At 50.6% G+C, this 13,063-nt stretch overlaps 1 long non-coding RNA gene across 1 annotated transcript in view; it reads left to right on the forward strand.

Annotated features, from left to right (window-relative positions):
• Positions 1-4,542: 4,542 nt before the first annotated feature.
• Positions 4,543-13,063, forward strand: part of LOC144112466 (uncharacterized) — a 105,545-nt gene continuing 97,024 nt past the window's right edge. The window contains exon 1 of the long non-coding RNA XR_013310266.1: positions 4,543-4,604. This is a non-coding gene — a long non-coding RNA (uncharacterized LOC144112466). The remainder of the gene's footprint in view (positions 4,605-13,063) is intronic.

Genomic DNA, 13,063 nt, shown 5'->3' on the forward strand with positions numbered 1-13,063 from the left:
TTGTGCTGGCAGGGCGTATCTACACTGGCGCGTCTCCGGTTTTCGAGAAGGTTCTGCACGGGCGATTTGTTTAGCGCTTCCCGGTCCAGCGCTGTCGAGGCGTTAGAAGAAGAAGCGGTTCGGGGGGCCTCCTCTGCACCGCGGCGCGAGCGCAACAACTGGTCGACGCGAATCCGCCGGAGCGCTTTGTTCCCGCCAGGGGCGGATGAGGGAAGGGAGAAAGGAGGAGCCGGCGCGAAACTTGAAGATCAAGTGTCGCGAGCGCGCTGCGCCGGCGAGGGAGACTGCCGGTTGCGCGGAGAGGAGTGGCCCCTAAAAAGTGGTAATCCCAAGCACGATGCCGTCGTCGGAGCGGGTTTGCTTTTGCGTGACCTCCGCGGGTGATCGATTAGCGGGCTCGCTCGGCCCCTCCGCGGCTGCGTGGCGTTGATCCCGCGATCTGTCCGGATCGCGGCGGTCTTGATGGGTCGAGAAACCGGCCCCGGCAGGTCGCGCCACCGGCGGCGAGGGGGCTCTCTCCTGCGCGCGTCGCGCGGGAATCGCGATATTGATTCCCACATCCGCGGGCGGAGGCCGCTTGGTGCGCGCGCGCTCGCCCCGATGTCGCGAGCCCTCTCGGCTCCTTCCCCTTCTTCCCCCTCGAGTCAAGTGCTCATTTTCCGCCTTTCTGCGCTTTGCGCCTCCGAGATTCCGCCGCCTTGAGGCGCAGAAAGCGCCAGAAATTACTATATGCAGAGTGCCCCCGCCATCTTTGACGAGAGTTTCAAAATATGCCCAGCACTCAAGACGGACGCGACTAAATGTTGTTGATGGCTATTGTATGGGGCAACTATAGCACTATTAACGCGATAGCGTCAAAGGTCTCGTTGGGCAGAAAATCCAGCGCCGTCAGCGTTGTGAGCGGAAAAGCCACAGAGAAGCAACCAAGTGGGCCACCTAGGTCACGTGACCTTGTGGCGTCATCGCAACCAGCCAGCGGATTGTGAGCAAACTGACCACCGTGGCAGGTGGCCGCTAAATTAGGGATTGGTCGCTTGGGAAGAGAAACCTAGGTCGCACAAGACCCACCGGTGGCAGCACATGCCATCGCAGGGCAGTGGCCCATCGCTTAACCGCTGCGCCTGGTGTGGTATGATGATCCATCCCCAGGGATCTATGAACGCAAATTCGAGAATGGCCAATTCCGCATATATTGGCATTAATTAACCCATTAACGCTATCGCATCATGCCCTTAAGGTGGAGCTTAAGTGTCGCCTCCAATTCTTTTTGTGTTCTTAATTGCATTAGTCGAGATTAATTAACCAACCTCGCAAGCATCGAAGTTAGGCAAAAAATTCCAATCAGGAAGTTGAAAGAACGGTACGCAAAATATCCGAATGAACAGGTTGTAACTTTCCATCTATTACGTATTGGTTTTTTCCGCTCACTGCATATGCCCGCGAAATACAAAAAAAAAAAAGATCCTACCTTTTTGCGAATAATGTGTTCTACTACTACTACTACTACTACTACTACTACTACTACTACTACTACTACTACTACTACTCTCAAAAGGCGACAGCGCATAGCGCGCGATTTTACGCCAGCGATATGCTTCCGTCACCGCGGTTCATGATACCGATAAGCAGTTCCTCCGGGTACCCACCGGTTTTCTGATCGGTACAAGATTTCCCCTGGCATGGTCCTCGTCTTTTCTGGGGCGAAATGTTTGGGAAAAGGGTCTTGGACCAAACCGATGTGTTGACGCTGCCGTAAATCGCACGGCCAGTGCCTGCGTCCCTGTCCGGGCACCTTTTTAAGCGGCAGCACACCCGGCCAAATGATTTGTTCGTTTGTAGGCGGAACTTTTAAGAGCACTGCAATCGCGTCGCGCGAGTGGGCATGCCACTTGGTACTTTTTTTTATATTTCGCGGGCATCTGTAGCAAGCGGGAAAATCTAATGCGTAATTAGATGGGAAATTCGAAACTGTTCAATCGGACATTTTGGGAACCGTCCTACAACTTTCTGAGTGGAATTTTTTTTGCCCAACTTCTCTGCTTGCGAAGTTGGTTAATTAATCTCGACTAATTATGCAGTTAATCAGTATACAAAAAAAGTGTGACTTCCTCCATACAATAGCCAGCAACATGCATTTGGTCGCGCCGTCTCAGAGTGCCTCGGCACATGTTTGAACCTACAGCTTTGAACCATGTTAGCTGAGACACCCTCCGCTGCGTTCGAGCTGCTTGCTCTTTCTTCCCAAATACGACGGACCGCAGGTGTTCTTCTGGCCAGAACCTCTACACCACCTTGCTTCCATTCCGATACCGCAACTGCTTGCCGTAACGAGATACGGCGCAGTGCGGCCGCGCTTCATTATAGTTTCAGCACTTGCATGTTCTGGACCAGACTTGTACTACATAGCGCGATACAAGTAATTTCTAATAAAATTACATTTCCTCAGTCGAAGCTTGTGGTGCGTTGATTATATTTCGTAAGTTGTAGCGTTCAGGTAATCTAATTATTTCTTTTCAGAATCGAATGCTAGTAATCTGCTGCCTGAACTCGGTGGCAAACATCACTGTAGCGCATCCCTTGGGTTAGAGCTGCAGTCAGTCGAGCTGCGAACAAGCCGCGCGAGAACGTCCGCGCATGCGAGTCCCAACTGCCCGCATTTGACGACAGCCCCCTGTTCCACGCCTCGCATTTCACCGCGGCGACACAAACGGAATGTCATGTTTAGCGAGCTCGGGCTTTGACCCCTCAGAGCGCGCACAACAGCGAAGCGCTGAGCTTTGCGTAACTTCTAAAGGTGGGGCGCAAGGTCTTTGTATATTAAAGCAACGCATTTCCTCCTTCGCTTACATCGAAATGCCCTTCAGCGTCGCTACTGATGTGTTCACAAGGGAGCGTGAAAGAATTTCCGAAGGAAACTTAGAAAAACAGCTTGCAGGCGAAATGACCAGCGTATAGTATACTGCAAGGGACTGCACATCAAACAAGCCGCACCGGCTCATTCTTCGTCTAGTATTTGTATTATGCTAATAAAGATGGATGAGGAATAATGTAATAGTAATCGATTACTTCTCTCTAATTGTTCAGTTACTTTCGATGCGCTGTAGTTGACCACTGAAATTAGTTACATCTCAGATGAAGTAACTAATTGTAATTGCTGACTTGTTATCTATAGCGTGTACAAGACTGATCTGGGCAATGCCTAACTCGCCGGTTACATATGGGTAGACTGCAGAAACTGGGCGCCTGGGTGCGCAGAGGGCTACGAACTTCACATACTATGCGCAGTGGCTGATGCGTGCACAATTCCTATGCGCGGTAATGAACACGTGAAACTCCTGCATGTTTATAGTGAAGCTCCCGGAACGGTGAGGCAGCGAGAAAAAGGCGGCGAGCCAGACCTGGACAAGTCTGTGTAGCTTGTGATTAGTCCCGTAATTCCGTTAGGTGCCGTAGCTAGGTGCTCGTCGTGAGTTGAACGCTGCGCGAAACTCCATTTGAAGTTCGGCGTGTCTTGGGGGGCTTGGAGTGGCGGCCCTTAAAAAGAGCATGCATATGAGAGCAAGTAGAGGGAATGGGAGATAACATAATTACGATATCGCCGGTTCATGCTATCACTCCGTGCCTTCTCTATATATGCTGTGTTTCGAGTCAAGTTTTGTTGGTCTTGTGCTTTATTTTATTTTTTTTCCTTACTGGTATGTTCGCCATGTTCTTGTGTCCATGGCTGTCTTTGCCTGTTGCATTTTCTTTACCATGCATTTCTCAGGCTCGTAGAGCGCGCGTTTTTGTTTTGTGTTGTCTTTTCGTTGTTTCAGGAGAAGAGTAGTGGTACTGATGGTGAGCGCGCCATGTTCTCACTAAGGAAAAATGCTTACGCAGCTAGACATGCAAATGAGTTTCGTCTTGCTCAACACCTGTCTTTCCAGGCGGCGCAGGGTGGAGGGCTTATCGTTCTCATGGTCATTGGTAGTCTTATGCGAGCCACTGGTACTCCGCCCGTACGGGACGTCGCATTGGGGAGAACTTGAGCGCTGGACGTCCGTGCATTTCCGGATACAATTCTGGAAGCTCGCGATGTTGAGACATTTGAGAACTATAAAAGCTCGGAACGTTTCGTTCAGTTTTATTATGCTCGTGCTACAGAAACCCATCACTTGGCGTTCTGGAAGCTAGAGCTGGTACCGGCTAACGTGAGTTCGCGTGGCTAGAAACGGTTTGTAATTGACCGGGAAGCCGACCAGCTGTGCGATAATTAACGATGCGACAGTCAAGGCTCGAGCCAACCACGGACCGTCTTTTACATGCGCACGGGCTTGTCATTTGGGGGTTCCCGATCGGCTGACGCCAGCTCACAGCAGCCACAAAGTTGTACGGGTCTGTTGAGACATGGCATAGTTGTAGCGTTTTTCAGTACAGTCCAATTAGTACAGGACAACTGATCCCTGTAAGCAGTTTCCGTCGGAATTAAGCGTCCGTGTCGAGATTGTGTTCGGAATGCACGCTCGTGGCTTACTTCATTTTGTACCTCGTTCTCCTCGTGCAGAGTCCGAGACTGCTGACTCCAGTTCCCACCGTAAGCCAGCTCGAGTTGAAGAGTGACGGAGGTGAGTAGAGAAAGTCCCATTTTCTTAAAGTACCTTGCATATACTATGTAGAGAGAATTCACTAATGGACGTGACAGGCCAAAGTCAGCTGCCTGGTTTGATGCTGGCTGTGAGGTATGGCACGGCCATTGATACTCGCCAAAGTACCTCTCAAGTTAGATGTGGTGAAAAATTGTTTAAAGTGGCAGGTTTTATGCAGGCCTGTTGATGTGATTACAACCAGGAGCCCCTTAGCTACTCAGTGAACTGCTGCCATTCAGTGCCTAGAAGTGAGGAAGGTCAAGCTCTGCTAAAACTCGCACGAATGTCGCAAGGTGGTGGCGTCACTTTCCCCCGGGTAGTTCTCAAGGCATTTGCGGCTGGCATCGGTCGAATAACACATGCCCACGCAAGTGACGACGTCGCGTACGAAATTATCACAGAGCACACGATGAAACGACATTTGAAGTTTAAAAAAAAATCATGATATAATCCGGTCTTCAGCGAACCGACATTTGTTACTGCACACGTGCCTTGCAATACAGGCTGCGTGATCCTTATAGTCCGCATCAGCAGATGCTTGCGACAGTTATGAACCGAATGGGAATTGACGGGACAGAAATAGCAAGGCTAGTCGAGAGCGACACCACCTCAAGCACTTTCTCCACGGTCTTTGGTAATCTTTCCTTTCCCCATATTTTGTTGTTAAATCTGGCTAATGATTCGCTGAAGTCACAAAATTCGCCGCAATTTCACCTCGTTGATAAGCGGCGAATAAAACCTTTTATGTCAACGATTATTATGCTCTGCTAGAAGTGCTGGAACTAACTGTAGATAGTGAATGCCTTCCTGTCGCTGCGCAGAGAGGCTAAAATAAATTGCGAACATCTGAGGACAAGTAGAAGTTGGCCTGAATCGAAAGGGTACCACTCTCACCGAAAACGGAGCTTTTATAAGCTAGAAAAGACCAGTAAACGAAGTACAGGTGTCGCCACCACCGGCCGATTCCGCAAGTAAAACGCGTGCGTCGACACCGATTTTCGTCGCGGACCCCACAGGCTGCGCTACACCGCCATTCACCTCAATACGACGGCAGCTCCTCCTTTTCGGTAAGTACGTCACGAGTTTGAATCGAACGGCGGGAAAATTTGCAAGTCCCAACTTTGTCGGCGATCAAGGGGTCTTTTGCTGCCGGACAAGCGTCAACACAGTCAGAAAGATCCAGAAAATGAATTGTTACTAAGAACAATAATTGGATGGAGTTGACCTCGGTGTCTCTTTGAAGTTTTTATACGTTTAATAATCGTTAAAGACAGAGATCGTCGAATTAATTAGAGAGAGGGCGCCACTAAGCATCGCTATTGTCGGATACAGGTCAAGAAGGAAGCGGAAGATGCCCCTCGAAAGAGGCCCTCCAGCCAATGGCATCGACCGATTTTCGTGACGCCTCGGTTAATTTGATCAATCCGTGGTTAAACCCGTTTCGTTTGCCACCTCCTGCAATGTCAAGCTAGCAGGTCCAAGGGGATTAACCACGAGTACATGCGAATCGGTCGACGCCATTGGCTGGGGGGTTTTATTAGAGGGGCATTTTCCGCTTCGTTCTTGATCGGCTCGCAACCTATTATAGATGGCGCTGTGGAGCAGGTGTCGGACATTGATAGGAATTGGTATACTGGCGATTAACACCAGGTATCTATGCATGAAGTGAGAGGCTGGCCAGTCATGCCTCGCCACGAGGTAGAGGTTGCTGTAAGCTGGTGGCGACTAGCCGTGCGTCACACTCGCGGCAATTGGTCAACCGCAGCGACACTTACGGCATATTTCGATCGCCGATTTGTAGGAAGTTTTCTTGCACCACGAAGCCGAAAAGCGCATTTCAGTGGGCGATTTGGATTCAGACCCTGAGTTCTGGTTGGACCGCGACGATATGGTCCCTAGACTTTTTAGATATCTTGCTCCTTTGGGGATGCGGACAAACGATCCGAACCGCCTATTGGAATACGCCATGAGATGATCTATTAATGCCGAGCATTTGTGGCAGGGTTTTGTCACCTAGAACTCGCTTGCTACCACTGGCACGGGCATCCAGAAAAGTCTCAAGGTGCCACCGCCATCATTAATCAGAGTCCTTTTAAGTGTCGTGAAGGTAGCTTAGAAGAAGCCGGGAAGCGTCCTGCCTATAACTGCCCGGCTACTTTGCTAGAATGCAATGTCTTGCATAGAACCATCTGATACCGCTATTCTGTTCATGTCATGTCATGTCATGGCATGTTGTTCTCCGCGACGGCGCTGGCCAAGCATGGCGCGTTTTCACTTTAAGTGAATACTGTCTCCGGGTGCGGGCTGGGTGGACAAAAAGCAGACGCCGGTGGCAGGAAACAGCAACTGCTCTAGCCTCGAACTCACCTTGGTCGGGGGTACGTGAGGCAGGCAACGAGTTGAAGTAGTTCGCGAGAAAACCCCCCGAAACCCGTGGCTCAGCCGCAAGACGTCAACTTAATATGATCGTTGCGGGACACTGCGACGATTCAACAACTACGCCACAGTGTTTCTTCGCAAGCATTAGTAAAAAATGTACGAGCACTGAATCGCAGCGTACTCGTCGAGTGAGCGTACAGTGCATGCCGGAACTCTCCGATCCATTTAGCGTTTGACTGGAAACGTCGCCGGAACGTGCCTGGTCGCAAAAGACTTCGAGAGAAGCTGGCAAATATATGTGCGCGGGCTTGGCGTGTGTACTGTTTCGAAACAACCGTCGTGTTACCGGCGGCCGCTGCATTTGAACCGCGCATTTGAACCCTACGCGGAATACGAGGTGGATGCTCCACCTGGAAGAGCTCCGACGAGCGCAGCAATCCATAAGCGGACCAAACAAAAAGGGGCGAATATTGTTCTCGGTTTGTTCAGGTCCCCCCCTCCCCGCTGTCATTTGCCAAACGGGCCGCCACCGCTGTGAGCGAGTTCTTCACGAGGAGGAGAAAGAAGCAGCGGAGCTGCGACCGGCGGCCTGTCTCCATCCACCCCGGCTCTTCCCGGGGCGGCGAGCAGAGCGGAGCCCACGCGTCGCCCTGCGCGCAGCGCCCACGTCTCGAAATTCGGGAGCTGGAAAAGGGGCGAAAGACGGCGCGCGGGGGCGAAGGCGCTTTCCCGGGAAGTCGAGCGGGCCGCCCCCTTTCTTCCCTCCTTGTTTTTCTTCTGCTTCGTGCGCCGCTCCGCGTTGTCACGCTCTCCCCACTCTTCTTTCTCCCACTCCTCTGTCATTCCCACCCCCGCCGCCGGTGCCACATTCGAAGAGAGGGTAGCGGCGTCCCATTGCCTACGCACTGGCAGCGAAATGTCATTCCGAAGCTGAGCAACTCGGTAATTTACGCGTTCGCGACACTAAATGCATCCGGCTGCGGCAGGAACGGCCTCGCTGCGCGCGTTAACGAATTACAAGCTCATCTTGCATGTTTGTGCAGCTGGCGTGCTAATAGCTTCAATTGTTCTCCATTTCTAATTTTCTTTTCGTCCTTTTCCTTTCTCTCTTTTTTTTTCTTGCCCGGGATGACTAGTGTTAGCCTTCGTAACACCACCGCGCTCTGTGTGACATGTGAGAGTGATCACCTGCTGACGCCGTCAGCTGTTCATGAACTGTTACGGAAAGACTGGCGTCTGCCACGTTCCCGAGACTAGAACACTTGGGAGCGTGGGATGACACTTCGCCATAGCGTAAGTCGTCACGAACCATTGTCGATGCACATATCTCTCTCTTTTCTTTTCTTTTTTTTTTTGCGCGCTAAGGCACTTATTAGCCGCGCTCCGGCCCGCTCTCTAGCGCTCCTCGCCAATCGTGTCGCTGTCACCGTCACCGCCAACTCCGCGGTAAAATAAGAGCATGGATTCATTACAGCCCTGCATGGCTCATAAGCGCGCGCATGGGGGTAAACAATAATCTTGGCACACCAAATCTTACCTTTCGCAGTTTGAGCATTAAGCCCATTCCAACGCGACGCCAGCGTCACTTCCCTTGGGATCATCTCAGACGCCCTTTAGGGGAGTTTTAATGATGCGACCGTTAGGCTGTCTGTTCTCTTTTTTTTTTTACGTTTGTTTCGTACCACATCCGTTGCCTCAGTTTTTAGTCGCAAGGTGCTATGTACTTGTATGTCTCATATTTCGCGTGCCTGCGTTCGCGCACACTCCCTTCGAGGAATTCGTGGCGCAGGCGAACTTGGTACGCGAGAAGCGTGTTTCCTTACGGTTACAGTTAGCCCACATCTCTGTCATAAATAAATAAATAAATAATTGGTTTTAGGGGGAAAGGAAATGGCGCAGTATCTGTCTCATATATCGTTGGACACCTGAACCGCGCCGTAAGTGAAGGGTAAAGGAGGGAGTGAAAGAAGAAAGGAAGAAAGAGGTGCCGTAGTGGAGGGCTCCGGAATAATTTCGACCACCTGGAGATCTTTAGCGTGCACTGACATCGCACAGCACACGGGCCCCTTAGCGTTTCGCCTCCATAAAAACGCAGCCGCCGCGGTCGGGTTCGAGCCCGGGAACTCCGGATCAGTAGTCGAGCGCCCTAACCACTGAGCCACCGCAGCGGGGCACCTCTCTGTCATCGCCAACTTTGTTTTTCGTCAGTGACGCGTGATCGCCCAGTCCCGTGTTTGTCCTCGTGCTTAGCGCTCTTATAGCACTCAGGTTCCCACACCTTCACTGATGGCTACGCCGCACTGCTAGCTTCTGCCGAAACGTCGTGAACACCGGCGCGCTGTTTCCATGAGAATGCAGCAACGGCATTTATTCGCTCTTCCGTTCGGCGTTCCTTCCGTTGGTCTCCTTTTTTCAATCTCCTCTCCGTATATATATGGCGTGCAAATCAAGAATCCCCGACGTTCGCTCTCGCTCGCTCTCAATCGTGCTTGAATGAAGGCGGCAGAAATTTGCATGGACGCGCACCGATGAGAGGAGCTAGGCCCAGGCGGCGCGGAAGAAAAACTACGGAAGAACGGAACAAGCATCGCCCATGAAACGACGGCGTAAAAAGCGCTCACGCCGCGTGTCAATCGGCGCCTCGGTTCCCTCGCGTCCAGGTTTCCCCCTCACCCTTTTTTCCGCCGTTTCGCTCGATATTTCTCTCGCCCTGTCTGAAGACAGACAGACAGACAGACAGCCTGTGCTTGTTATGACACGTTCTTTTCCAACCATCGCCATCACGAAGCTCAGAAGGGCTCCCTGCCATTTGTTCGTTCAGAAAAAAAAAAAAATGGGGGGGGGGGGGGGGGAGAAAGTAAATCTAGGTCGATACGAAAACCGAAGAGACGAGCATTGGGAAGAGGGAGGAAGGAACGAAAGTAAAAATAATAATAAAAATGAGCGGAATCCGCGTGGATCCTGGCGCACGCCGAAAGGAGGCGCCACTACCATCGTAGGCACGGTCCGGGGGAAAAAACACTGCCGCGTAGCAAATGGAGGAGAAGCTTATCGTTTTGAGTTCCGCTTCTTCCCTACGTCTCCCGATTTCACTTTCTCGGACGCCTCTTTTCTTTTTTGTTCTCCCTTCTCTCTCTCTCTCTGTCGGTCTGTACCTTTTATTCGCCAGTAAGAAGCGAGGCCAGCCTGCCTGTTTTATTTTCGCCTTCATTCTTTATTTAGTTCCGCCCTCCTTAACTTGCATTACACTTTCCCTCTTGTTCTTTTCTGGCCCCCGAACTGCCCTTATGAATGCCTCGCAAGGGTAGACCTTTCTTTTTGTTTTTTATTCTCACTATTATTACCATTGTTCTCGCTTCTTTTTGCCTTGTTTTGATTTTCCCCTGCCTGCGCTCCCCGCCCGCCTCGCTTCCCATGCCTGGTCGCGCTCGTCCCAACTTCGCCGTTGATGCGCGCCTTTGCGCTTGATGCCACTCGTTCTTGCGTTACACTTCTCTGCTTCCATTTCTTGCGTTTTTCCTCGTTATTGAACTCCACTCCCCTTCGCTGCCTCCCTCTACCGCCGTACGCCCGCCGACTCCTTGTTTTTCCTTCGGATTCCTCTCTCCGTCCCCCTTTTGTCTGGCGCTCCGTTCCCCCCCGACCGTCTCTTTATTTCCTGTTCATTCCAACACTTTTTATTTTCTTTATCGGCTACGGTTGTCTCGAGCAGCGTCTGTATTTGCAAGCCGCACGCCTGATTTCATCCTACTACCTTCTCCTCGGCAGTGGAGGTTTTTATTTTCCATTTTCCGCCCCCATGTCGGTCCCTCTACACCCTCTCTCTTTCAGGCCCCGGTAATTGCGCTTTTCTTCTTCCTTGGAAGGTAGCGGGCTGTAGAGGGAAGTGCCCGCGATATTGTCGTTCTCTCTCATTCGTTGCTTCCCTTCCTTTTAACTTTTTTTTTCTTCTTCGCACCCCCCTCCCCTGCCTTCCCTACGCACTGCAACTCGCTTTTAAGCTCTCTCCGCTCTCTCCGCCCTCCTACGAACTTCGTTTCTAACCTCTGGGATGTAGTTCTGCTGCGCGGAAGATTACTGCTCTTTTTTTTCCCCTTTTTTCTCTTTTTCTCGGTCGCATTTTCTTTCTTGTCTTTTACCTCTTGCTCAGTTCCTGCCTTCTCTGTGCTTCGACCTTCTTCGCTCGTTCTTTTGTTGAGCGTTTTTCAAATCGCGCTGCCCGTTGCGCTCTCGGTTTATAAATCTGCTGCTCCATACTCTTCCCGCCTCCGTATCCCGCGCGCTCGCGTTTTTCCTTTAAGTTTTTTCTTTTGCTTCTGTAGTCTTACGTTAACGTGTACGCCCACACGCGCGCGCGCGCACTTTCTCCAGTGAGTTTTCTGCCTTTTGCCCTTCCACACTCTCCGTGTAGCGGTGACTTTGTCGTTTTCGTTTATTTTTTTTTTCTTGTTGGCCTTTAGGTTTGAGGGGCTCGGTATTGATTTCAGCATTGTGGCTTTTTTTTTTTTTTGGTCGCAGCTCTGTCAGCTTGCTCTGGCGTCTTACGCGTCCCGCGGATTGTTTTTTTGTTCCAGTTCTTTTCCTCTGTATAATTTTTTTTTCTCTTTATTGAGTCACTACGGGGAACGGCATACTTTATTCCTGCGTTGCGTTCGTTTCCACGGCAATCGAGTTCTTTTGTTTTGCATTTTTTCCCCCGCGGATGTCTGTCGTGCGCGGCGACCGTGTCTCTTGCGTGATTGACGGCATAATTAGTTTGATGTTAAATTGGCTAGAGCGTTCTCTGTCTTCGCGTGGCGCACGATTTTCTGTCCTTTAGTCTTAGTTGTACTCCTATAGCATCGTCATATTCTGGCTCGTATAAAAGGACGGTGACTTCGGGAGGAAAAAAGAAGCGACAGAGGTGAGCGGGCGGGGGGGGAGGCAACCTGGGCGGGAGAAGAGAAGAGGATGTCTTTTTCAAAGGAAAAGAAGACGTCAGACGTGAACCCCGTCATTGCAAGAATATAGTATACAGCGAGTCTCGCGGTTCGAGTGAGCCTTGGAACGAACGAAGATATAGTATAAAAAGCGCCTCCTCTAATAGAGCAGGCACCGGTATAACCCAGCTGTGTGCAGCTTGAATGGGTCGCCTGTTGAGACGGCTTATAACTATGCTAAGATGTCGCTAAGTTGTCGTTAAGATGTCGAAGCCCAACCAAATTCATGTGGCGATTGAGCCAACAAGCTGAACAGTCTTGTACACGTTACAGAAGACAAGTAACTGATTAAAATTACGATTGCTTCGTCCCAAATGCAACTTTTTTTGTGTGGTCACTTACAGCGCATAATGAGTAACTGAACGATTGCACATACGCAATCGATTACTACTGCGACAACGAGCTGATGCGGCTTGCTTGGTTTATAGACTGCTGCAGTACATACCTTAATTTCGTGCTTTTCGAAGTGTTCTTGGAAATTTTCTTTCCCGTGTTTCCTTGCGAACACATATCAATAACCACAGTGAAGAGTTTCACGGTGTACGTGTCCCAGGAAAGTGCGTTGCTTTATCATAAGGAAAGCTTGCGCACCACCTCGAAGTTACACAAAGCGCCGCGTTTCGCTGCTCCTGCTCTAAGCTAGGAGACAAACGCCAGGCTCACTAAACATCGTCGCTCGCGCGCGGCTTCTCCGCAGCTCGACCGTTGTAGCTCTTACGCAGGGGCATTTCTGGGTTACACGAGTGTTCGCCACCGAGTTCAGGTTCTCGAGGTTATACGGCTCGCTTACAACTTGTGTTCCAAAAAAAAAAAGTAATGCAGGCTACTAGTAACCGATTACTGGAAAAGACAAATGATTGGATTACTGAGAACGTTACACGAGGCAAAAAGTAATCAATGCGTTACAAGATTCGAGGAAAATGTAATTTATTACAAGCAATCAATTTATGTAACGTGCAAGTCTGGTGTATAGTGTGGATTAGCGGTGGTGCAGGCGGTGGGAAACTGTTTTTGTGATTCTTTCTCACGTTAAAGAATACAAATTAAGGGAGCGAAAACCCACCCTTACAAAAATGCTCG

Source organism: Amblyomma americanum, unplaced genomic scaffold, assembly GCF_052857255.1.
Source record: "Amblyomma americanum isolate KBUSLIRL-KWMA unplaced genomic scaffold, ASM5285725v1 scaffold_171, whole genome shotgun sequence".
Lineage (NCBI taxonomy): Eukaryota > Metazoa > Arthropoda > Arachnida > Ixodida > Ixodidae > Amblyomma > Amblyomma americanum.